At 41.6% G+C, this 27245-nt stretch overlaps 1 protein-coding gene across 4 annotated transcripts in view; it reads right to left on the reverse strand.

Annotated features, from left to right (window-relative positions):
- LOC121577704 (voltage-gated potassium channel subunit beta-2) overlaps positions 1-20970 on the reverse strand; it is a 125596-nt gene extending 104626 nt beyond the window's left edge. The window contains exons 1-2 of one of the 4 annotated variants that reach the window (XM_041891518.1): positions 20883-20970; positions 12247-12350 (exon numbers count right to left, since the gene is read on the reverse strand). The gene's annotated coding sequence lies outside the window, so the exon portion shown is untranslated. Of the gene's footprint in view, positions 1-11263; positions 11443-12246; positions 12588-20882 lie in introns of those variants that run through there. The other 3 variants (XM_041891517.1, XM_041891520.1, XM_041891519.2) reach the window with 3 other exon arrangements.
- Between the last annotated feature and the right edge of the window lie 6275 nt (positions 20971-27245).

Genomic DNA, 27245 nt, shown 5'->3' on the forward strand with positions numbered 1-27245 from the left:
CAGGCAGCCACGCGAAAAACACACACACAACGGCCACTATTAATTAAATCCTCAAGTGCATGCATAATAAAATACACTGTGTTGGGTTCCATCTGTCTGATTAAATACATGTCCACATATCTGACTCACACACTAACAGATGCCATCGCAGGGTCACTTTCCACGTACACACCACCACCACCACAGGACACGCTTGGCTCCACTGCTCTTTTTATAAAGACACCACTCTGACTGACTCCAAGTTCAACACAATACATTTATTGTAGCAGGGCGATATCATGGGAAAGTCAACCTGAGCATGCCCAAATAAAGTTAGTCCTTTCCAAATGAAACCACATTCATAATTATCCTTAAGGTCAATGTTGGAGTTCCGGCTTTATTAGAAAAGTAGAAAATTGCATGAATTTTGGCCATTTCAGAGATTCAAAAGGCTTTACAGTCAATCTCATATTTCATGGCTTTTTGAAAGTGCCAACAGAGCTTGTTTCCCCCAGTGCTAGTTATGAAGATGAGATGTTAATGAAGCAATACAGACCAAATTGAATGTTTTTGTAAAACATCCAATTTACATCAGATCATCTTAAAACTTTCTCTGTAGATCTAACTTTCATCAAAGTTGTATTGTTTATAATAGTTTTTTCTCTTTTCATTGTCAGTATCCTTTTTCAGCATTCTGATATCCGTAACACTCATAATGGTTGTGAATGTGATGGATATTGATGCATCATATCTTAGTTTCAGAAGCTTGTGAATTAATCACATTGTGTGTGCTTGTTCTGGGATGTATTCTTCAGATCTTTACAGAAGCAATTGTTGATATCTTAAAAATGATGTGTATAGCTAGATTATCTTGGAAAATATTTGCTGAAATGCATTTCTCATACATGGCAGTAGTGTTTTTAGATTGAAAGATGAGAAGAGTGTTTATAAACAATCTGTGAATAGTCCTGGAGTGTATTTTTCAAATGAAAGCCTCCCAAAATATACTGACTTCATCCAGAGTATAGGCACATGTATTTTGTCTCATTTGCATATTTAGTTACAATATTTCAGAAAAGTTGTAATACAAACACATCTTATATTTGTGTTTACAGTCAACTGGTAAATTGACTGTTCAAGGATGTGGTGACTGGCCTTGTATGCAGTGGTGTAAAGTACTTCAGTAAAAATACTTTAAAGTACTACTTAAGTAGTTTTTGGGGGTATCTGTAATTTACTATTTATATTTTTGACAACTTTTACTTTTACTCCACTATATTCCTAAAGAAAATATGTACTCCTTACATTTTCCCTGACACCCAAAAGTACTCGTTACTCGTTTACTTGAGTCATTTTCTTTTAAGGTATCTTTACCTTGACTCAAGTATGACAATTGGGTACTTTTCCACCACTGCTTGTATGCTATTCAGACTACCTGTAATTATGCAATCCTTAAGTACTATGCCTTCTGCTGATCTTTAAAAAACATTCCAAATGACAACAAATGTGTTATGATAGATTTTGATCATGAAATCTCTAAGATTTGAATGTCTATTTCAGACTAACATCCATAACGGTTGTTTTTCCACTCTAATGTAATAAAACATCCATAACATTTCTTATTTTCTTTATTTCTCCAACATGCCAATGTTTAGAAGTCCTCTTTCTTGGGTATACACTCCCCAAGGGGTACTATAGACGCAAACATCAAAAGTTTCATTTATATTTTGTTTGTCCATTCTCTGAGACATTAAAGTTGTGATTTTGCATGCAAATATAACATCCATAACGCTGGAATCACGCAGCAAGTGAATGGGTTCATCTTTGAGCCTGCTTAAACATGATGTATGAAAAGAGCATGCACTACTGGGCTATACTGTCAAAGGAAAGGCACATTGATGCACACACACAAAAGTCAATGCTGCCAACTGAAAACCAAGCTGGTACCCCCAGTAGCACAGTCTTTGTGTGTATGCCATGGTCCATGATGAGTGTAGAAGAAACGGAAGGCTTCCTTACGGGTTAACGTCATCATCATTGTGTATATTTGTGGCCACGTGCCTGAGGCCTGCCTGTAACCTGTGTCACAGACAATCAATGTGTGTGAGACCAGGCAAGTGCTTGTTTACCAGTCTATTTCTGGGGCCTAACATTACAGCATGACTACTGAGTTAGAGTATGTACCACTGTTCTGTGTCAGTGTGTTCCTAAGTCTATAATGAAACAGTGTAGGATAGTGTGACAGTAGTGTAATATGACCAGACCTCACACACTTACAGTAGAAACTGTCACTTTATTTAAATGTACTATGTCACAATTTTCCCCAACGCTGGACAAAGAGAGTGGAGGTGCATCAGTGTCAATGTAACATCTGTCTGACACAAGGTGAATCCTTCTTTTGCAGTACTGTTCAGTGTTCTTGGATATTTTCTATGTGAAAGGCTAGTAAGTCAAAGTTAATTTGTGAGTGTCAGTTTCAGAGCACACAATAAAGTAGGCTATTGCGTGAAAGTGAATTGTATCTGTGCAAAAAGTAAGCCACTGTGCAGCTGTACTGTATACAGACAGTATGTGTATCCATCAGAGTGTATGACTATCACTGTGTGAACATCAGTTAGCCATCCACTGTGCTGTCAGGCTGCATTCTACATGTCTCAGTCAGCAGCCTGAGTCTACCAGCCAGTGCTTTTAATTTTTAATTTAACCTTCATTTAACTAGGCAAGTCAGTTAAGAACAATTCTTATTTACAATGACGGCCTACCCCGGCCAAACCCGGACGACGCTGGACCAATTGTGCGCCGCCCTATGGGACTCCCAATCACGACCGGATTGTGATACAGCCTGGAATCGAACCAGGGTCTGTAGTGACGCCTCTAGCACTGAGATACAGTGCCTTAGACCGCTGCACCACTCGCTACAGGGCTGCACTTTCAATGTATCCTCTATCCCTCTCCCAGGCACTCCCTCTCCTCGCTGGACCTGGCTGGCATTCCCCAACACCATGAGACAGCACAGAGCCGAGGTGGGGTGGGTCACAAATCACACACACACACCGTCCTCCACACAATGCAACAGAACACACAGGCAGCAGGCCCAGCCAATTGGTGAGTTCAGTCATGCAGCTCTGCCATGATTGGTCAGAGACCAGCTGCAGAGCAGTTAGCTACAGCTTTACTCAGCAAGGAAGTCACGTTGCCCCCTTCTTCCTACTCCTCCACCAGCCTCCCTTTCTTTACCTCTCTCCCTTTCTCTCTCATACGCTTGCTAGCCCTCTATCACTGTGTTCCCCTCTCCCCACTCCATAGTTAAGTGTTTTCTCTGTAAGCTCACACTGTAGCAGAGTATTAACAAACATCACACAGTAGATATGTGAGACCTCCATCATGGAATGTTCCTTCCCACTTTGGTCTGTCAACGTCAACATAAAACAACTGTTTCAGCCTTTACTGAATCCCGGGCCAGTGTCTATTTAGAGGTTACTGTATGGATCTCAGATTACCACAGGGAGTGACATGCTGTAGCTAAGGGCAATTCCACGGTAACAGAATTAAGCTCAGTTTTTTCACTTTAAAATGTATGCCAAACAAAAACCATTTATTTCAAAGTTTAACAAACCATACAACTCTATGCACAAGGACTACTTCGAACAATTTCCACTGAAAATGTTTCAAAAACTAATTTAGTGGAAGAACTGTGCATATGCAAACTTTGGTAATTACGGTAAAATCTCCAAGGTTTTTATGCGACCACGTTTTCCAAAAACTCTTAAATATCTGCTCCGAATTAAGATTCAAAGATGTCTGCAGAAAGAATGGGGTGTCAGCTATGACATTGCACACTGAGTTTGAATTTTTTTATTTTGCTTATCGAACTACAGTAAGTGAAGTGGATTTACACCCGGTAATGGAATTACGGCAACGGCTGTTGGTCGACCCAGATTGTTTTTTGTAGAGCAGTAGCATATACACACACATACATACATACAATATATATATATATATATATATACATATATATATATATATATATATATATATATATACATATATATATATATATATATATACACAATATATATATATATATATATATATATATATATATATATACACATATATATATATATATATATATATATATATACAGTACCAGTCAAAAATTTGGACAAACCTACTCATTCCAGGATTTTTTCTTTTCTACATTGTAGAATAATAGTGAAGACATCAAAACTATGAAATAACACATATATATACAGTGGGGGAAAAGTATTTAGTCAGCCACCAATTGTGCAAGTTCTCCCACTTAAAAAGATGAGAGAGGCCTGTAATTTTCATCATAGGTACACGTCAACTATGACAGACAAAATGAGAAAAGAAAAACCAGAAAATCACATTGTAGGATTTTTAATGAATTTATTTGCAAATTATGGTGGAAAATAAGTATTTGGTCAATAACAAAAGTTTTTCAATACTTTGTTATATACACTTTGTTGGCAATGACACAGGTCAAACGTTTTCTGTAAGTCTTCACAAGGTTTTCACACACTGTTGCTGGTATTTTGGCCCATTCCTCCATGCAGATCTCCTCTAGAGCAGTGATGTTTTGGGGCTGACTAAATACTTTTTTTCCCCACTGTAAATGTGCCCATTTGGGGATTTGATAGTATTTCTGATTGGCTTAATGAACCACCACTAATGAGCTGTGGAGCTTCACAAAGTAATGTTTTCTTCACCTCAAACAGCAAGCAAACAAAGTCTGTTTTTATATCGGTAGAATTGTAAGATAAATTGGCATTCCACATGAGAAAGTTTGCCGACTCCTCGTGTAGCCTATTACCGGCAACTTCAGGAGAATAACGGCAGGCAGAATCTGCGAAAGCACGTAGGAGCAGGAGGAGGATGGTCGGGACAGGTTAAGGTTTTTTCTTCTGGTTATCTTGATCTATGGCTCCCTCTTGAGTCATTTGTGTCTTATTTCGTCAAACAGTGCGCTTATTAAAGCATCAGACAAGCTCAATGCATATATAGTTGATTTTAATAAAACACATACAGTGGGGGAAAAAAGTATTTAGTCAGCCACCAATTGTGCAAGTTCTCCCACTTAAAAAGATGAGAGAGGCCTGTAATTTTCATCATAGGTACACGTCAACTATGACAGACAAATTGAGAAAAAGAAATCCAGAAAGTCACATTGTAGGATTTTTAATGAATTTATTTGCAAATTATGGTGGAAAATAAGTATTTGGTCACCTACAAACAAGCAAGATTTCTGGCTCTCACAGACCTGTAACTTCTTCTTTAAGAGGCTCCTCTGTCCTCCACTCGTTACCTATATTAATGGCACCTGTTTGAACTTGTTATCAGTATAAAAGACACCTGTCCACAACCTCAAACAGTCACACTCCAAACTCCACTATGGCCAAGACCAAAGAGCTGTCAAAGGACACCAGAAACAACATTGTAGACCTGCACCAGGCTGGGAAGACTGAATCTGCAATAGGTAAGAAGCTTGGTTTGAAGAAATCAACTGTGGGAGCAATTATTAGGAAATGGAAGACATACAAGACCACTGATAATCTCCCTCAATCTGGGGCTCCACGCAAGATCTCACCCCGTGGGGTCAAAATGATCACAAGAACGGTGAGCAAAAATCCCAGAACCACACGGGGGGACCTAGTGAATGACCTGCAGAGAGCTGGGACCAAAGTAACAAAGCCTACCATCAGTAACACACTACGCCGCCAGGGACTCAAATCCTGCAGTGCAAGACGTGTCCCCCTGTTTAAGCCAGTACATGTCCAGGCCCGTCTGAAGTTTGCTAGAGTACATTTGGATGATCCAGAAGAGGATTGGGAGAATGTCATATGGTCAGATGAAACCAAAATAGAACCTTTTGGTAAAAACTCAACTCGTCGTGTTTGGAGGACAAAGAATGCTTAGTTGCATCCAAAGAACACCATACCTACTGTGAAGCATGGGGGTGGAAACATCATGCTTTGGGGCTGTTTTTCTGCAAAGGGACCAGGACGACTGATCCGTGTAAAGGAAAGAATGAATGGGAACATGTATCGTGAGATTTTGAGTGAAAACCTCCTTCCATCAGCAAGGGCATTGAAGATTAAACGTGGCTGGGTCTTTCAGCATGACAATGATCCCAAACACACCGCCCGGGCATTGAAGGAGTGGCTTCGTAAGAAGCATTTCAAGGTCCTGGAGTGGCCTAGCCAGTCTCCAGATCTCAACCCCATAGAAAATCTTTGGAGGGAGTTGAAAGTCCATGTTGCCCAGCGACAGCCCCAAAACATCACTGCTCTAGAGGAGATCTGCATGGAGGAATGGGCCAAAATACCAGCAACAGTGTGTGAAAACCTTGTGAAGACTTACAGAAAACGTTTGACCTGTGTCATTGCCAACAAAGGGTATATAACAAAGTATTGAGAAACTTTTGTTATTGACCAAATACTTATTCTCCACCATAATTTGCAAATAAATTCATTAAAAATCCTACAATGTGATTTTCTGGATTTTTTTTTCTCATTTTGTCTGTCATAGTTGACGTGTACCTATGATGAAAATTACAGGCCTCTCTCATATTTTTAAGTGGGAGAACATGCACAATTGGTGGCTGACTAAATACTTTTTTTCCCCACTGTAGGTTGTGTTTATAATGGGAAAATACACGTTTTAAAATGTATACCAATTGATTGGTCGAAAGAACAGACGACTTTCAGTCGACCAAGATTTTTTTTGGTCGGGGACAGCCCTAGTCTCTAATCTGTACTACACAGAAATGCATAGGCCTAATTATGGATATGAATGTCATTTTCCAGTACATAAATGCATAGGCCTAATTATGGATATGAATGTCATTGTCCAGTACAGAAATGCATAGGCCTAATTATGGATATGAATGTCATTCTCCTCATGTTTCATACGTTTGGACATTACAGTGCAGTACAGTACAGCCAGGGTGGGAAACGTTTTGGTCCATCAGCCACTGTGGCAGGTAGATTTTAAAAATCTACCAGCCACTCAGATTTTTTACCAGCCAAAATATATTTTGCTACATAATTACAACAAAAATCACAACACAAAAACGGATGAGCATGCTTTCTAATGTTTAAAAAACAATAAATGTGTTCCTAGTAAGAAGTAATGCGATGCAGTATATTGCTTATATTGCTTCATTTCATTTCATTTTGTGACCTGCATCTTTTAACCAATGTATGTTCAAATAAAGCATTTAAATCCAATAATAAAAACAAATAAACAATTGTACAACTGAACATCAAGAATCAACAAAGTGCCTGCCCTAACACTAAATGCTGAGTGATACGGCTTATTTACTATTATAGTTCAGGGCTCTATGCTGACTCCTTTTTACAAGGAGTACATGATGTGCTCCTAAGTAGAAACGTAGAAGCACACAAATAAATCTAGGAGAACATTGACTAAAAGTTCATGAATATCAGTTTTTCGGAGTGAACCATGCTCAATCAAGCACAATCATTAGGTCAGACACATTTTCAGTTGGCTCTTTAAGGGACGGGCCATTACCGTGGTAACTTGGGCAATCGCTTGTCTGTGATGAAAAAAATCTCAGACTGCGATGTCTTCCTAAAAAATCTCAGACTGCGATGTCTTCCTAGCAGCAGACAGTTGCAGCAAACTCAAATGAACATTGAAAAGCAACCTAGCATGTGAACAAAACGATGTAACTGGCCAAGAAACACAAGGACAAATTCACACTTTAGTAACCATTCTTGTCAATTTGACCAACTTCCACATGTGGGCCTTGGATTTTTTTTTTATTGTTCCAAAATGCTCTGTGTGACCAACGTGGCTGGTGAAATATACATTCTTATCCCCCAATGACAAAATCTACCCACATTTGGCAGGTGGCGGGTGTTAATTTCCAACCCTGAATATAGCACAGCAGGGTAGATTAGAGTACAGTTCAGTACAGTGCAGTAGGTTACTGTACTGTACTGTGCTATCCAAACTTGTGAAATATGTCTATGATAGGTTCCGATTTCACCCATTCTGGTCCGTCTGTGGACAGTAACATCAAGGCCAGGGTGGACTGACCAAATTTCAACTACTTTTCAACATCCATGGACCTCCAGTGTTGGTTGGTGCTCAGTGGGTGAGGATGCTCATGGGTAGGTGTCAGTAAGAGCTGGGAGAGGTTACATTAACTGGAGAGTGAGAGAGGCAGAGAGAGAGAAAGGGAGAGTGAGAGGTTTTCCAGACTCTTGGTTTGAGCACCAGACAATGGATAGACAAAGAAAACAACACAGCAGGAACAAACCAGGCATCTGCTCTGTACATATCAGACCATGGCCTTTATCTCTCAGGAGTAGTAGAGTGAACCTCAACCCCCATACATCCGGAGCACTACACTACCCAGGGCCCGCATAGACCACACTGACACAGCAAGAGCAGGGGCCATATGTTTCAAGCGTCTCAGAGTAGGAGGGCTGATTTAGGAACAGTTTTGTAATTTAGATCACAATGATTACATGGACAGGGGGGACCTGATCCTAGAACAGACCCATAGAGCACACACACAGCCCCACACTGAGCTGTTCTACTCAATCTAAAGCCACCGCGTCAGGAGCAGAAATGACCCTCATAACTCACCCATCTCAAATGGCACTGTGTCACATAGGTCACATCTCACAGTGCTAGATCATCATTCAGTGTCACACATAAAATATTGCCTAGGATTGTAATTCACTAGGCAAGACCAGAACACGCTGTACAGAAGTAGTACCACGATGTACAATCAGAATTCACATGGCTTTGATACATCAACAGTCTAATTCACAAATCACCTTGTGTAAATGTTTTCAAATATTAGCCCTATCCTATTCCATCACTTTCTGCATTGGAACAGACAAGTTAGTCATCGTCATTCGTCATATGTGTAGAAGCTGGGTGAGAAATTCTGAGAATGACATTGTGGAAGCAAAGAGATGATAACTGCTGTGTGCAGGGCCTGTTATGCTGCAGTGCGATACTGCTAGACCCCTGTGAGGTGTGAACACTTCTGTTTCTGGTGAGCTCTGTCTGTTTCTGAGTGATAGGGGATGGAACACCACAGCCACTTACAAAGACTAACATCCTGGTCAGTTTGTTTTCTCCTTTAGTAATACATCTGAACTGGGAGGGGGAAATATTTGACATTGCTCAAGGTTAATTTGGCCTTACTGTGCATTACTTGTTTCAGTCAGGACCCAGTCCAGTCAGTACAAGGTGCCAAAAACGTTGAGAGTAGCTGAGCCCATCCAGCGGCTATGTCTACACTAAGCACTTTATCACAGAAAATCAATTACGTTTTTTTATTAGCCACCACATCCTCCTGCATCCACCGCCACTGTATGGCCAAATGTTAGAGTCCTGCCACACAGAAGAGTGAGACACTGGCACAGCATTATGATGACAAACTGCAGTAAGGGCACTCTAGGCTGCTGACAGGGACCAAACCCTACAGTGAATCCAGCACGACTAGAAGGAACATTCTGGAGAAACTGGATGAGGCAACGGAATCAATAGGCCTAGTATCATGGCACTTTTCAGTCAGTAAAATTCATAGCAGCCTGGGACACAAAAACAGTATCATCATCATCACAGACTGAGACAAACCAGTGTGTCACCATCTGGAAGAACACTGTGATCAAATCATGCTGATCCAACAGAGCTGGATCCAAGCTGGGGCCATCTGAGGCTAGCTAGGGGATTCCTCAGTGAGGACAGAGAAAGGTCAAGTGCAGGTTATGGTGAGAAAAAGACAACTTGCCAAAACACCTATAATTTGGGTGACCAATATGAGGTAAGGCAGAGCTGTCTTGTTAAGAAGAACTGGTTATGATGTACCGTAGGCAGCAAGCACTGACAGAGCAAGAGGGTCATTGAGTTGCATTGAGTTTGCTGTTTAACTGTAACAAGGTTTACAGCTCTGCTGAATACTGTGACTCACTTTAGAGTGCATGTTACACTAAGAGGAACTGTGCATCAGTTCACAAAGCCACAGAGGGCTGAGGAAGAGACGTGTGATAATTCCACTGGTTCTCACACTGTGTGTGTGTGTGTGTGTGGGTGCGTGTATATGCACATTTTACTATACTTGTGAGTACCAGAAGTCCTCACAAGAATAGTAAATCAACAAAACATTTAGAGAAGTGAAGACATTTTGCCTGTCCTCACTTGTAAAAAGGCTATTTTAGGCTTAGGGGTTAGGGTAAATCGGTATCAATTGTTGGTCCCTTTTAATTCACTACATTCCTAAAGAAAATAATGTACTTTTTACTCCTTACATTTTCCCTGACACCCAAAAGTACTTGTTACATTTTGAATGCTTAGCAGGACAGGAAAATGGTCCAATTCACAGACTTATCAAGAGAACACGTGGTCATCCCTACTGCCTCTGATCTGGTGGACTCACTAAACACAAGTGTTGGAGTGTGCCCCTGGCTATCCATACATTTAAAAAACAAGAAAGTCGTGCCGTCTGCTTTGCTTAATATAAGAAATGTGAAATTATTTATACTTTTACTTTTGATACTTAAGTATATTTAGAACCAAATACTTTTAGACTTTTACTCAAGTAGTATTTTACTGGGTGACTTCCACCTGAGTAACTTTCTATTAGGGTATCTATACTTTTACTATGTAGAAGTAGTATGACAATTGGGTACTTTTTCCACCACTGTGTGTGTGTCTGCGTGTGTGTCTCTTATGAAGCTAGACCAGCCACTACATCTTGACTTGAGGATGATTACAGAGGTCTGTTTAGGGAAGACTCCCTCAGGAGAATCCAGGAAGCTCTCCTCTGTATGACTGCTGTACTGTGTATCAGTCTGGTCATCCCCCTGTCGTCTGCTGCTGCAGTACAGTTACATCAGTCTCTGAAACTGTGGGCTTGTGACTAGAGATCAGACATTAGGCCTTACACATTTACTTCTAATTCCTCCCCAAAGCCCTATAGGCCTTTTCAAGGTGGACAGAACATCACGTTTATGATGGACATTGGGCACAAAAACATCTTTACAGTTGTGTTAATGTAGGATAAATGCTTCGCATAGTCTATCTGTCATCTCAATAGGTTCATATGATAACAGAAAACAAAGCATTCACAACTTTGTCATAACATTTTTTTTGGGTCATTTAGCAGACCCTCTTATCCAGAGTGACTAGACTAACAGTATAACTGTTTTGACATCTTGTCATATAGGTCTCGGCTAATGACAAACACTTTCTGCAAGGCTGGTGTAAAACTCACCTAAGGATATTCAGTATCAACACAGAGATCTGCCTTGTTCTCCTTTCTCTGCTAGCTACATCCAACAACTTACTGCACCAAACCCCTGCAGCCAGCCTCTCCGCTCCTCCCCCCAGTGCTGCTCGCCCCAGCCTTGGACCAGAGCCCAGTGCTCAAAGGCAGCCTCAGCATCATTGTCCGCTGCTACAGCCCCAGCATGAGTACCTACACACACACACACACACACACACACACACACACACACACACACACACACACACACACACACACACACACACACACACACACACACACACACACACACACACACACACACACACACACTTTGATAGAATAACACACAGCCAACCTGCCACAGCCAACTGTCACAACCTTTGGGCTACAAACATTACAACATTAACATTAGCTGGAGTGTGTTGCATAAAGACGACATTGCCTGCAACAGATGGGCACTGCAGCATTGACAGGAGCAGGTAAGGGTACCGGCTCAAAACTCACCACAGACTGTGTGTGTGTGTGTGTGTGTACCCTCACCGCAAAGCTATTTTAAGGAGGTTCTCTAAACAATCCAACACCATGGCCAATCCCCAGGATTAATTTAAGAGGACAGGACATGCATAAAACATGACAGACGCAGACAGAGAGAGAGGGGGAGAGAGAGAGTGGGGAGACAGAGCAGAAATACACCCAGTGTAATATGGTATGCACAGACGCCTCTCAGTGCAGCAAGAGCAACAAACCAGCGGATTGACAGATATAGGAGGAGGCACAGAGACCGGGAGAGAGGTATAAACAAAGACTGAATCCATACAATGCTAAATACTGCAGCATTGTATGCTATCTGCTCTGTGCTACAAGCACACACATCTACACAGTCGTTCAGAGGAGAGGAGGGGGAGAAGAAGAAGAGAGATAGAGGGAGCGATGCTGGAGAGTGGAGCCTCAGCCCCAGCCAAGATGATCTAGTCTAGTCTAACACCCACCTCTGCTCAGTGCGCTGGCTGCTGCTGGTTCCTGACGCAGCGATCTGAGCCTCCTGACGCAGGACTGGGATGGAGGTAGAGCAGAGCAGGAATGGTACAGCCAGCTTCCAAGAGGAAAAACACAGAGAGACGAGAGGAGCGAAGAGTGAGGAGGAATGAGAGGACTGGTGGATGGCCTCCCCTCTAGTATGTGTTCCTGTGTCAGTGGCTGTGTGTCTGAGCATGAGACAGATAGAAAGACAGAGACAAGGAGAGAGAGGGATAGAGAGAATGAATGTGTGTGTGATGAGTGAACCTAGAGAGTCAGTGAGAGTCACTGAGAACAGATGCAATAAAGGCACTCCCTCCCTCCCACACACACACCTCCCTTTGCACTGTCAGCGCTAGAGTAAGCATGCGGAGGAACAGAGGGAGAGCGTGAGAGACAGACAGAGAAGGTGGGGAGAAGAGAGGGAAGCGGGAAACAGCTTCCTCCAATATTAATTCAATGATGATTGGAGAGGATAGAGACGATAGCAGGGGATGCCTTTTCAGCCTTCTGATGGCAGGGAACCATTTTCTCAGACACAAGGGCAAGGCTGTGTAGCTAATCACTGAAGCACAAAGAAAAACATGGATTAGGTTCAAAGACTGGCAAATCTGATCAAGCTTATGTGTGCTTGAGTGGTTTAGTTGTTTACAAATGTTATCTGGACCATAGGAAAGCATTGGCCAATGAAGCTCAATAGCAGTCCAAGTTCCAATTCTAGAAAAACAAGCCATTCAAAATGAATAAGAGCAGGGCAGTAAGCCTCCATTTGGAACTTGGCAAAATATCTAATTCATTGCTCTTCCTCTTTTTGTTTATTTTCTCTGTGTATGTTTGTGGGGCTATGGTTTTCAGCTCAGTTTCCCTGATTGTGTTAGTGTACGCCTCAGTGTGCGAGTAGCCCAGAGCCCAGGGGGACAAATGTGGCTCCACTGTTGCGCACTACTGTCCTTGGCCTCTCTCTCCGAGCTAAAACCCGGTCACGACATCGCCAGCTTCTGTTCCAGCAGCTCCACCTTGACACATGTCCCAGCAGTGAAGGGTGTCACTCAGACAGCTATGCATCCAGAGTAACAGTGCCATGCTGTATTAGAACAGATCCCCATGCATTTTCATTGGGTAGTTTGAGGAACCCTAGATAGATCAGGGAGAACGCTACTTGGGCTTCTTCTATAATCCCTTTTCCTTCAACTTGACCCATGAAGGGAAAATGGTATCTTCCAAATTGCATATTACACATTGATAAATGTGTAATAGATCTAGCTTGATTCAGTAATAGTCTAAACTGACCTCTATTCCTGCTGCTCCACTGCAGCACCCTCCATTCCTGCTGCTCTTACATAACCACCATTTCCACCTCCATTGCTCCCAGGTGATTGTGTGCTGTATGCTGCTGTGTAACCAGAGTGAGTGTCTGAAGTGAATTAGGATGCTGCCCTCTGAATCGGAGCCAGACAGCACCATGAGGGAGGGCTGGGCGCTGCTCCTGTTCCTGCCAGGTGTTTAAGTGTTTGCCTCCTCACTACCAGCTGGGCACTTCAGAACAGCCCATCCATTTATATTAACCCCTCACTCACTACCAAGTGCCAGCACAGAAATGCAAGGCGTATAACTGAGACTTGGATTTATTACCTGGAACCAGACCAAAACGTTCTCATATTAGTTCCTCTGGATTCACATATACATTATTACATGGTAATGCCACAGGAAACCAAAAACAAAGGAACGGTCAAACTCTAGCTATGTACAGTAGATGAGGAAATTTTGATTGCATCTTCGTAAATCAATGAAAACAGGTTGAGCTGTTCATCAGTGCCTCTGACTGACGCATCATGGCGAGTGAGTGAGCCCCGTTGTCCTGAGAGGATAGCTCCTGAGTTGGCTTGGGAGGTATCCAGATTGTTATACCTTCATCCCAACCTTGTGCCAAACTGGGATATTCGGTAATACCAGCACTGAACACAAGGGGCGATATTTTCAAACCACACTGAGCCTCTGTAATCCTAAGGTTAGCAATGCTAACAAGTACATGTAAAATCCCATAGAGAATGCTAACTAACTGCTAATGAGCGCACTGCGAACATTTATAATATAATAATAATAATATGCCATTTAGCAGACGCTTTTATCCAAAGCGACTTACAGTCATGCGTGCATACATTTTGTGTATGGGTGGTCCCGGGGATCGAACTCACTACCTTGGCGTTACAAGCACCGTGCTCTACCAGTCTCTGACCTAAACTATTTGCAGGACAGACATCCCAGCTCATAAAGTTATACAAGTAACTCCAAAATGCTACTCACAGTTTGCTCCACGCACAAAACAAATAATAGACAGCACGGCTCTTAATCAGGAGGGGATTCTCTGCTGTTATCATGCGAAGCTAGATTTTTTAATAAGAAGCTAACCACTTAGCTTATAGCTATCTAGCTACTAAATTAGCAAACCAAATGCACAACTATAGAGGATTTAGCTAATTTTAGACCGTTAACTTATAACTATTAAGTTATCTAGCTGGCAAACATTTAGTTGTGAATTCCATACTGTAACTATATTACCTGGTGTGTGCTGCACAAAAGTGAGTGATTCACAAGGCTTCGGTCTGTCATCAACGAGTCAGGACTACCGGTAAGCTTCATAATGAAAAATTATGTGACACCTGAAATGAAGAATGCAATCTTCTTTATATCCTAACGTATTGCACATGTTGACTGCAGGTATTTACGTAAAAAGTAGCTACAGATATTCCAATTTATTTTAAGAAATTCAAATAAATTGTTTCATCGGTATTGAAAAACCATGCCGTGGCTATTTCCACGGTATATACAGTGCCTTCAGAAAGTATTGATACCCCTTGACATATACCACATTTTGTTGCGTTACAGCTGTAATTCAAAATGGATTAAATATATGTATTTTCTCACCCATCTACACACAATACCCCATCATGACAAAGTGAAAACATGTTTAGACATTTTTGCTAATTTATTGAAAATGAAATATAGAAATGTAATTTACATAAGTATTCACAGCCCTATACACATTAGAGTCACCTTTGGCAGCGATTACAGCTTTGAGTCTTACTGGTTAAGTCTCTAAGAGCTTTACACACCTGGATTGTACAAGCTCTGTCAAATTGGTTGTTGATCATTGCTAGAAAGCCTTTTTCAAGTCTTGCCATAGATTGCTCCCGAGTGGCGCAGAGGTCTAAGGCACTGCATCTCAGTGCTTGAGGCGTCATTACAGACCCCCTGGTTCAATTCCAGGCTGTATCACAACCGGCCGTGATTGGGAGTCCCATAGGGCGGTGCACAATTGGCCCAGCGTCGTCCGGGTTTGGCCATTGTAGGCCGTCATTGTTAATAAGAATTTGTTCTTAACTGACTTGCCTAGTTGAATAAAATAAATCATCTTGGTAAGCAACTCCAGTGTATATTTGGCCTTGTGTTTTAGGTTATTGTCCTGCTGAATGGTGAATTTGTCTCCTAGTATCTGTTGGAAAGCAGACTGAACCAGGTTTTTCCTCTAGGATTTGGCCTGTGCTTACCTCTATTCCATTTATTTTTGTCATAAAAAACTCCATAGTCCTTGCCAATAACAAGCATACCCATAACCAATGTTCCCTCTAATTTTTCTCAGCACTGAGAAAATGTCAGGTCTGCTGAGCGCAAGCTTGAACGTTGTGAAAATTCTGTGCAACTTCCACTGAGGCTGTACCCGCTTTAAGTTACAGTTTTAACAGTGGCCAAGTAGGTTACTGTGGCTATGTGATCATAATGATGTAGGCCTACCAGAGTGTCCTACCATTAAAAACAATGGAGAAAATGCATCCCATAACATTTTAACATGGAAATAGTTGTTCTATCATTCAGCCTACAGTAGCAGCCAATGTGTGGTGTTCAATGTATGCCTGCCTACATTCCATAAGACTTGAAAAAAACATGCAGGGTTTGACATTAACCCGTTTATCTACTTGTCCTTCAGACAAGGAGGTGACTGAAAATGTTGTTGTGTTGTTTGATGCAAGAAACCACTTTACAAAATAAAATACATGATTATTTCCATACCATTATTACAGAGAATCAGACAAATTATGCTACCCTCTGCCTATTGGCTACTTAGTTTATTCAAGACTGTCTCAAAATACAACACTGCCCCTTTAAGAAAAGAAAAGCGCTTTACCTGACTCACTTTTCAAAGATGTATAGAAATGTGCACGTTTTGTGCTCTTGTAGGAAGCAATCACTCCCCTATTGCTGACTACAAATTATATATAACTGCACTAATAACTCACAAACTAGCAAAGGATATTAACAAAATGTGCACACACGGCTACAAAGCTCTTGCTTTGATCTCAAAACAAGCACATCTACTCACAACCCATCATGCTGTAAACAGTCCAGTTCAAAGTAAACGGCACAGATCCATGGCAATGGTCTATTTGCATATTGGCCTACTTTGATTGGTTATGCCGCACCAGTCTGTGTCTGTGTAGAGTCCTGCATGTCAATGCAATATAATCCTACTCCGATGCGTTCTGCCTACAACAAAATCTCTTGCATAGTTTTGCACACTAAGTCTTGCATAGTTCGTTTTGTTTTGGTATGTTGCATTGAAAGTGGCTAAAATTGTGTTGATTCGATCACAATTGCCACAGTAAAGGGAAACTTGATAGTGTTAACTAACAGGGAAAACTGAAGTTCAATCTCCTGCTTCTCTCCGTGTGATATTTATTCTGCACTCGAGTCCCGGGGAGCTGCGTGGCAGTTTACTATTACTATTAGCTGCGTGGCAGGTTGCGGACCTTCGTTTAATTCATGATTAAACCAGAGCCTTACACCCTCTGGGAATTATTCAAAGCATTAAGTTTGATTAATTAGAGATAGAAATTCTCGTGACAGTTGTGTACATTCCTTTCTCATACGGTCTGTGTGTATCTAACCTAACGTAGCAGGCTTAAAAATGTATCCATCCAGAGATCTGTATATAATGACGAGATGCTCATGTCTATGTCCTAATAATGTGAGTCGTTGTCCCGTAGGCGGGAAGGCAAGCGACAAGCTTAAGTCCAAAATAAGCCTATTGAAACGCATTGTGCTTATTTTGGACAGATTTTGGCAAGAGTGAAACCTCTCGTTTCACCTCTTCCTCTCTGATCAGTCTCTTGAGACTGAAAAAAATGGGGCAATGGCTTATGGTCACTGTAGTTAATTACCACGTTTCTGCGCTGAACTAGGTTGAACTAGTCCCGTGTAGCTCAGTTAGTAGAGCATGGCGCTTGCAACGCCAGGGTTGTGGATTCGATTCCCACGGGGGGCCAGTATGAAGAAAAAAATACGTATGCTCTCTGGATAAGAGCGTCTGCTAAATGACTAAAAATATATATATTTTTTTTTCTTAATGAAAACTACAACTCCCTTCAGCCTAGAGTCTCACATAGTTCTTGACTTAATTTCTTTGATTTCTCTTGTGAATGATTTTATTTCACTCTAGAGAAAAGGCGCTTTGGGCACACAAAAAAACGGAATTCAATGGAATTCAAGTAATTGAACCGACGTCAGTCAATTAGTTGTTTAATAACCCCCCCCCCCACACACAAAAAAATGTGTGGTTAATTGCTCAGCACTAACACATTTATAGCCTCATACATATTAGCCTGCTACAGTGGGCTGCCCTTGAGTATTTTAGCTGTAAAGGCAAAAATGACAGCCATTTTCCAATTCATTATGATAGAATTCCAGTTACAAATGGCCGGCTTGGTATATTTTGCTTATGGAAATCCTAATTACATTATCAAAGGAGCACAGAAGACGGCCTAATAATTGATACAGTGATGAGTGCCATACCCACTGATAGAGTTCAGCCATTCTCATTAACACTGCAATTGGAAATGTTCTAGATCGAAATCTAATGAATCGCTTCAATTACCTTGTCATAACATCTCCAGAAATAAGTACTTCATCATCCTGCTGTGGAGCGCGCCACAACTCAAAGATCCCGCCAAACAATGTTCCCAATCCAGTGCTTCAAAGTCTATGCTAATTAGCCTATCAGGGATAACTTTGTGTCAAATATTGTACACAACCAAAACCAAAGCCTGAGTGTCATACTGTGCAGCCGTGAAGTGGTAGGCCTATGTCAACTCAACCGGTGCTCTGCTTCCTTGAATAACCCAATTTTCAATGGCATTCCAGGGGTATTCCAGGCAGTGAACTCTAATGTGCACCACAGTCAAAACTGTGTCAGTTTGTTTACTGATGTGAAGTGCCTACATGGAGGGTAAACAACATCTCAATGCTTCATGTCGCATTGAGATGTTGATCCTCTGCATGTGACCATCTCTTGTGTAGCATTTCTGATGCAAATGGTTTGCCAATTGAGTTCACTAGGCCTCAGCAGAACCTCTTCATTTCTCTATAGGGAGATCTAAATCAGGAGCTTCACAGATTTCTATAATTGCATCATTTAACCAATGAGACAGTGTGACTTCACCCTGGCCCTCCCCCACCCAGCACCACCCATCCCGAAATAGGAAGGCATACAGGCCTCCAGCTCTCTACTGTACAGCTGCTCAAGCAGAATAATACATGCTACCATGCATGTGCAACAGCGGAAAAATTTTAACATGTCATAAATAGGCTATCCAACTGGAAGATGACAACATAGTGACATGAATAAGACTGTGCCATAGGGTACCCTCAGCATTAAAGTCTGATGATGTTTGAAGCCTTACCCTGTCATCAATTCAGATGTTAATGACGCTTGAGTTTCACTGCTTTTGAATTTTAGCATAAGCTTGAATAACATATCATATACATTTATGTATAGGCATAACACAATATCTTTGAAGTCCTTTACAGATTGTGTTACATAACCACTACGAAATAAATATCTAATAGACATACACACTCATGCAATAGCGGACATCATGTACACAAACATTGTACACACAGTAGTCACACCATGATCTTGCTGCCTTGAACAGCAGCAGAAGATCCCCCGATGTGTTCTCAGAGCCTGGAGGTATTTTTGTTTGGTTGCCTTCACTAGGCCTATGTTATGTACTGTATGAGGAAAACGCTTAAGCTCCCCTTGTGGTTTCCCATTGCATCAGTCTGTTGCAGAGGCTACCACAAAAGAGTGTAGATGCAAGTCAGCTAAAAACTATTTGCTGTTTGAGAACGATTAACACTTATTTTCAATCATGTCTTCCGTTTTCCTTTCAACTCTCAAAACAGGAAGAAACATCATACAGCATACTGTATCAAAGTTAACTTGAGGAAGAAATTGTGGTTTTGCAATCATCACACATCTCCTATGAGTGTTAAAAGATCACAAAAGTAGAAGTGAAAAAGTATTAAGCATCAACTTAATAGTAAGCCAGTGGTGTGATTACAGTAGTTCAAAAGGGTCACCTATTACTATTAGCTAGGTACAGTACAGTAATGCTCTGTCTCACATGACAACTTTGATATCCCAACTTTCTGATAACCAGAAACATTTTACTTCAACCCTCCATCATAACACTTTCATGATATTGACAGTTGGTTATTACTGTTTTTGTCTCCTTATGACAACTGACATTACACTGTTATGACACAAACATGTATAAGCTATTATGTGTGAAGGTAGCAAACTGGCTTGGGTAAAACGTAATGGTAAAGTCGGTTGCCATTGTGTATCTACAATGAAGTTGAGATTCCACTTGTTAGGATGCACAGCTGCAGTCCATGAAGGCAAGGTGTCTGATCAACCAGGTCTACACAACAAATTGCATTTATATGCATGGCAAATCGAATCCAGAGAGCATTGGCTTCTCTGACTGAAGGAATGTTGTTTTCAACAAATAATGTTAGTACCTACTGCTAGGACACCCCTTTCCCCAAGATGGGTGTTAATAGCTAAACATACAAATTACCTCAATTTAGGTTAAACCAACATAAGGTACCCTTGCCTTGGGCTACAGTTATTCTGGTGGCAGTCCTATTGAATGACCTTATCCTCTGGGCACAATTATAATGTGCTAGTTTAATCACCCATCACACGAAAATATCTGCAGAATGTGTGAATCTGCAGACTTGGGTTCAGACTCAAGACAGAGCCAATAGTGGCATGCAAGTCTCTGGTTCATGAGCTGTCAAGACGTTTACATTTGCTTTGAATAATCGATCACGAGTTTACTATGATTACCGTATGCACACAAAACTTCAAAAGGCAGTGATGATGAACAGCGTTTTTGTCAATGATGATGTATGTCTGTCTCTCCTTCACCGGTATTTTACTGTCGTGGTCGGGCACATATTGTACTAGCTATGCACACGCAGTCAAATCACAAGTAATTAACAATTAATGCTACTTTACACATCTGTTAGGTAACGTTACTTAATAATTGTAGGCTACTAGCTAGCGTAGCTAGTTTATTAAGCATCATGCACTTGTGTAACAGCAAGCAAGCACGCTAACCTGGCCGGCTAGCTAACCCACTCATTTGCTTGATATAACTTGAGGCTGAACAATAACTTGGAAGTACCAGACTACATTGCCACGCCATTCGTATGCAGAGATAACATGATTTGGTACCGTATACAGCAGCTAGCTTGCACCTACCTATGTTTCTTTTCAAGTCAAAAATCCTCTGCTCTGGTTCTGAAACAACAGCACCTTGTCTTTACCGCTTTGACATCTCCACCACGCGCTGCTTCAGACCCAAGCCTGTTTATTTGAAGGGATGCTTTCATTGGCTATTTACGTGAAGACACAATCAGGCTAAGATTTTCATTGGCCATACTCAATGTCAATCAACTGAACAGCTAGGTTTCCCGCGCCCACCAGTGATTTCGCAATCTCTTTTTACAATCAGTCAAATTATATTTATTTGAAGCTCTCACATCTGCTGTTTAGCCTACCTACATACTGCTGTCGACTACGACTACCAACAGCCGCACTGTAACGTTACCAATTCAATTTGATAATTGTCGATTCAGTAAGATTATTCATCCATAACCTGCTTGGTGCTTTGTATTATTTTCTTTGTGTGATGATGAAACACAAATGCAATTTTGATTTCATGCTGTGGCTACATTCTAAACTACTGGTCTTATTATTTCAGACTGTGTCGAATGAATACGCTCATAAAATTACCTCCAATGTTGTTATACACTGAACAGAAATATGAACGCAACATGTAAAGTCTTGGTCCTATGTTTCATGAGCTGAAATAAAAGATCCCAGAAATTTTCCATACACACAAAAGGCTTATTTCGCTCAAATTTTGTGCATACATTTGTTTACATCCCTGTTACAGTGGCGACCCGTCATTCAGGGCAGGTGTGGCAGAGACCCACCTGTTTTGAGTTCCACCTGTTTAGCTTTTTGTTGTTGTTGTTGCCTGTTTTGTATGTTATTTTGGCATTATATAAAAAAACAAAAAATTATTTAAAAAATCTTTGAGTTAATAAAGTTGCATACAAACATGGTCTCTTTTTTTGCTTTCTTGAGTAAGGCAGCTCCAAAATGCAGGTGTTTCAGCCTACAGGGAGAGCACGAAAATTCAAGCCCCTTGGGTGCTGCCATAGAGTTACATTAGAAGTGCCCATCCAAGAAGGCTCAAGGTCATTGGCCACAGATAAAATGATGTCAAATCACGTTATATGTACCTAAGCTTTGATTGGACTGATCATGTCAACATCATACTTTCAAAATCTTAGCTAGCAAGCTAGGAGTCATCATCATGAATCAAGTCGACAATCTACTGGCAAATCCTTTTGAAATCCATATCAAGAGAAATTATGAAGAGAAATTATAGATAAAACGTATCGGTGCACATCGGCCATTGGACATAAACAAGTTGATAATCGCAAATGTAATAATGAGTGGTTTGTAAAGAATCAGTGGCTAACTGCATGCATTGCAAAGCAATCACTAGCCTGCTATTCAGTGGAGTTGGGGTGTGGTCCAAGTCTGGGTTTAAGGGTCTCTTTTCAAGCTTAAAAGGATAATCATTAAACGTTGGCCATGCTGTCAATCCAGCATGACTTCTGTTGCGTTCAAAACAACTGGACACTCGGAACTGGGATAGACTTCAGTGAGGCCAAGACAACTGGGAACTCGGAAAGAAATGAGCTCCGACTGGGAAAATAAGTTTTGAACGGTCATCCAACTCGAAATTCCAAGTCGGGAACTCTGGCCTCTTTCTAGAGCGCCGACCTGAAGATCACTGACATCATGATTCAACCTTGTTTTTTTCAGAGTTCCCAGTTGTCTTGAAAGCACCATAAATCCAGAGAATGCCAGACTTTGATGACAAAGTTTGATGAAAAATTTGCCACGAAGGACCGTCGCGCCACCTTCCTGTTCAAGTGTGCAGAGCACAACAAGGTGAGTCCATAAATGTCTTGTATGCTGCTGCATAAATGATGTAATATACCAGGGATATATGTATACAGTAGCTAAGAAAGTAATACTAAGTGTATGTTGTGTAGTAAGCTGTTAGTAGCCCATGTGCCTCACCCTAATAATTTGCTCCCTTTTCCCCTCATAATTTTGCCCACTGTTAAGCCTGTTTTAGAGAAATGTCATCATCGAATATTGTAAGAGCTTTCATTGTCTGCTTATATGCCCCCTTTATTTATCCTACGGTTCTGACTTGGTGTACAGGGAGAATACTGTAAGAACAGTCCATGTTCTGAACTCTGTCGCTGTACAGTCGTGGTCAAAAGTTTTGAGAATGACAGAAGTATTGGTCTTCATAAAGTTTGCTGCTTCAGTGTTATGAGATATTATTGTCAGATGTTACTATGGTATACTGAAGTATAATTACAAGCATTCCATAAGTGTCAAATGCTTTTATTGACAATTACATTAAGTTTATGCAAAGAGTCAATATGTGCAGTGTTGACCCTTCTTTTTCAAGACCTCTGCAATCCGCCCTGGCTTGGAGTTTGTCAAATTTGTGGGTTTTTGTTTGTCCACCCGCCTCTTAAGGATCGACCACAAGTTCTCAATGGGATTAAGGTCTGGGGAGTTTCCTAGCCATGGACCCAAAATGTCAATGTTTTGTTCCCTGAGCCACTTAGTTATCACTTTTGCCTTATGGCAAGGTGCTCCATCATGCTGGAAAAGGCATTGGTCGTCACCAAACTGTTCTTGGATGGTTGGGAGAAGTTGCTCTCGTAGGATGTGTTGGTACCATTCTTTATTCTTGGCTGTGTTCTTAGGCAAAATTGTGAGTGAGCCCACTCCCTTGGCTGAGAAGCAACCCCACACATAAATGGTCTCAGGATGCTTTACTGTTGGCATGACACAGGACTGATGGTAGCGCTCACCTTGTCTTCTCCGGACAAGGTGTTTTCCAGATGCCCCAAACAATCGGAAAGGGGATTCATCAGAGAAAATGACTTTACCCCAGTCCTCAGCAGTCCAATCCCTGTACCTTTTGCAGAATATCAGTCTGTCCCTGATGTTTGTTCCTGGAGAGAAGAGGCTTCTTTGCTGCCCTTCTTGACACCAGGCCATCCTCCAAAAGTCTTCGCCTCACTGTGCGTGCAGATGCACCCACACCTGCCTGCTGCCATTCCTGAGCAAGCTCTGCACTGGTGGTGCCCCGATCCCGCAGCTGAATCAACTTTAGGAGACGGTCCTGGCGCTTGCTGGACTTTCTTGGGCGCCCTGACGCCTTCTTCACAACAATTGAACCTCTCTCCTTGATGATCCGAAAAATTGTTGATTTAGGTGCAATCTTACTAGCAGCAATATCCTTACCTGTGAAGCCCTTTTTGTGCAAAGCAATGATGACGGCACGTGTTTCCTTGCAGGTAACCATGGTTAACAGAGGAAGAACAATGATTTCAAGCACCACCCTCCTTTTAAAGCTTCCAGTCTGTTATTCTAACTCAATCAGCATGACAGAGTGATCTCCAACCTTGTCTTCGTCAACACTCTCACCTGTGTTAACGAGAGAATCACTGACATGATGGCAACTGGTCCTTTTGTGGCAAGACTGAAATGCAGTGGAAATGTTTTTTGGGGATTAAATTCATTTTCATAGCAAAGAGGGACAATTAATTGCAATTCATCTGATTACTCTTCATGACATTCTGGAGTACATGCAAATTGCCATCATACAAAACTGAGGCAGCAGACTGTGAAAATTAGTATTTGTGTCATTCTGAAAACTTTTGAACACGACTGTACATTTCAAAAGTGCTGAACAAATAATTATATTGACTATGTCCGTTCTGCTCACTCATTAATGTCTTAACCCAAATTACGGATTGCCTCTTATCAGCTCGTTGTCCCCTTATGCCATAGTTTGTACATCTCAATTGTCAGTAGAAACCACATTTGCATGTTAGCCATTAAGCATGTTAGCCATATAAGCCATGTTTTTTTAAAGGCAGTAAATGAGGCTGAATGAACTGTTTCGCTGCAAGACAAGGCTCCGCTGATAGCAGTGGTAAGGTGTTTGGACAGCTTTATGTAGGCCCTAACAGTTTGTGGGCACCGTTTGTCACCGTTATAGTGCAATTAATGTATTGTTTAGTGGCTTTGCTGGCATGCATCCCCCCCTCCACCCGATGTCAACGTTGTGAACAGTGCACCATGGTGGTGGTGGGGCTATGGTATGGGCAGGCATAAGCTACGGACAACAAACAAAATTGCATTTTATCAATGGCAATTTGAATGCACAGAGATACCGTGATGAGATCCTCAGGCCCATTGTCGTGCCATTCATCCGCCACGATCACCTCATGTTTCAGCATGATAATGTATGGACCCATGTCGCAAGGATCTTTACACAATTCCTGGAAGCTGAAATTGTCTCAGTTCTTCCATGGCCTGCATACTCACCAGACAAGTCACCCATTGAGCATGTTTGGGATGCTCTGGATCGACGTGTACGACAGCATGTTCCAGTTCCAGCCAATATCCAGCAACTGAAGAGGAGTTGGACAACATTCCACAGGCCAAAATCAACAGCCTGATCAACTCTATGCAAAGGAGATGTGTCGCGCTGCATTAGGGAAATGGTGGTCTCACCAGATACGGACTTGTTTTCTAATCCACGCCCCTACCTTTTTTAAAAAGGTATCTGTGATCAACAGATGCATATCTGTATTCCCAGTCATGTGAAATCCATAGATTAGGGCCTAAAGAATTTATTTCAATTGAATGATTTCCCTGCTGATTTTGTACGTTTGCCCACTGACAAAGAAATGATCAATCTATAATTTTAATGGTAGGTTTATTTGAACAGTGAGAGACAGAATAACAACAAAACAATCCAGAAAAATGCATGTAAAAAATGTTAGAAATTGATTTGCATTTTAATGAGGGAAATAAGTATTTGACCCCCTCTCAATCAGAAAGATTTCTGGCTCCCAGGTGTATTTTATACAGGTAACGAGTTGAGATTAGGATCACACTCTTAAAGGGAGTGCTCCTAATCTCAGTTTGTTACCAGTATAAAAGACACCTGTCCACAGAAGCAATCAATCAATCAGATTCAAAAATCTCCACCATGGCCAAGACCAAAGAGCTCTCCAAGGATGTCAGGGACAAGATTGTAGACCTACACAAGGCTGGAATGGGCTACAAGACCATCGCCGAGCAGCTTGGTGAGAAGGTGACAACAGTTGTTGTGATTATTCGCAAATGGAAGAAACACAAAATAACTGTCCATCTCCCTCGGCCTGGGGCTCCATGCAAGATCTCACCTCGTGGAGTTGCAATGATCATGAGAACGGTGAGGAATCAGCCCAGAACTACACGGGAGGATCTTGTCAATGATCTCAAGGCAGCTGGGACCATAGTCACCAAGAAAACAATTGGTAACACACTACGCCGTGAAGGACTGAAATCCTGCAGCGCCCGCAAGGTTCCCCTGCTCAAGAAAGCACATATACATGCCCGTCTGAAGTTTGCCAATAAACATCTGAATGATTCAGAGGAGAACTGGGTGAAAGTGTTGTGGTCAGATGAGACCAAAATGGAGCTCTTTGGCATCAACTCAACTCGCCGTGTTTGGAGGAGGAGGAATGCTGCCTATAACCCCAAGAACACCATCCCCACCGTCAAACATGGAGGTGGAAACATTATGCTTTGGAGGTGTTTTTCTGCTAAGGGGACAGGACAACTTCACCGCATCAAAGGGACGATGGACGGGGCCATGTACTGTCAAATCTTGGGTGAGAACCTCCTTCCCTCAGCCAGGGCATTGAAAATGGGTCGTGGATGGGTATTCCAGCATGACAATGACCCAAAAGACACGGCCAAGGCAACAAAGGAGTGGCTCAAGAAGAAGCACATTAAGGTCCTGGAGTGGCCTAGCCAGTCTCCAGACCTTAATCCCATGGAAAATCTGTGGAGGGAGCTCAAGGTTCGAGTTGCCAAACGTCAGCCTCGAAACCTTAATGACTTGGAGAAGATCTGCAAAGAGGAGTGGGACAAAATCCCTCCTGAGATGTGTGCAAACCTGGTGGCCAACTACAAGAAACGTCTGACCTCTGTGATTTCCAACAAGGGTTTTGCCACCAAGTACTAAGTCATGTTTTGCAGAGGGGTCAAATACTTATTTCCGTCATTAAAATGCAAATCAATTTATAACATTTTTGACAAGAATTCTTCTGGATTTCTTTGTTGTTATTCTGTCTCTCACTGTTCAAATAAACCTACCATTAAAATTATATAATAATATAATAATATGCCATTTAGCAGACGCTTTTATCCAAAGCGACTTACAGTCATGCGTGCATAACATTTTTTTGTGTATGGGTGGTCCCGGGGATCGAACCCACTACCTATAGACTGATCATTTCTTTGTCAGTGGGCAAACATACAAAATCAGCAGGGGATCAAATACTTTTTTCCCTCACTGTAACTCAGTAAAATCTTTGAAATTGTTGCATGTTGTGTTTATATATATTTTTCAGTATAAAGACACAACGTTACTGTACCAAGTGTCAGAAGGGG

Source organism: Coregonus clupeaformis, chromosome 12, assembly GCF_020615455.1.
Source record: "Coregonus clupeaformis isolate EN_2021a chromosome 12, ASM2061545v1, whole genome shotgun sequence".
In the NCBI taxonomy this organism is placed as follows: domain Eukaryota; kingdom Metazoa; phylum Chordata; class Actinopteri; order Salmoniformes; family Salmonidae; genus Coregonus; species Coregonus clupeaformis.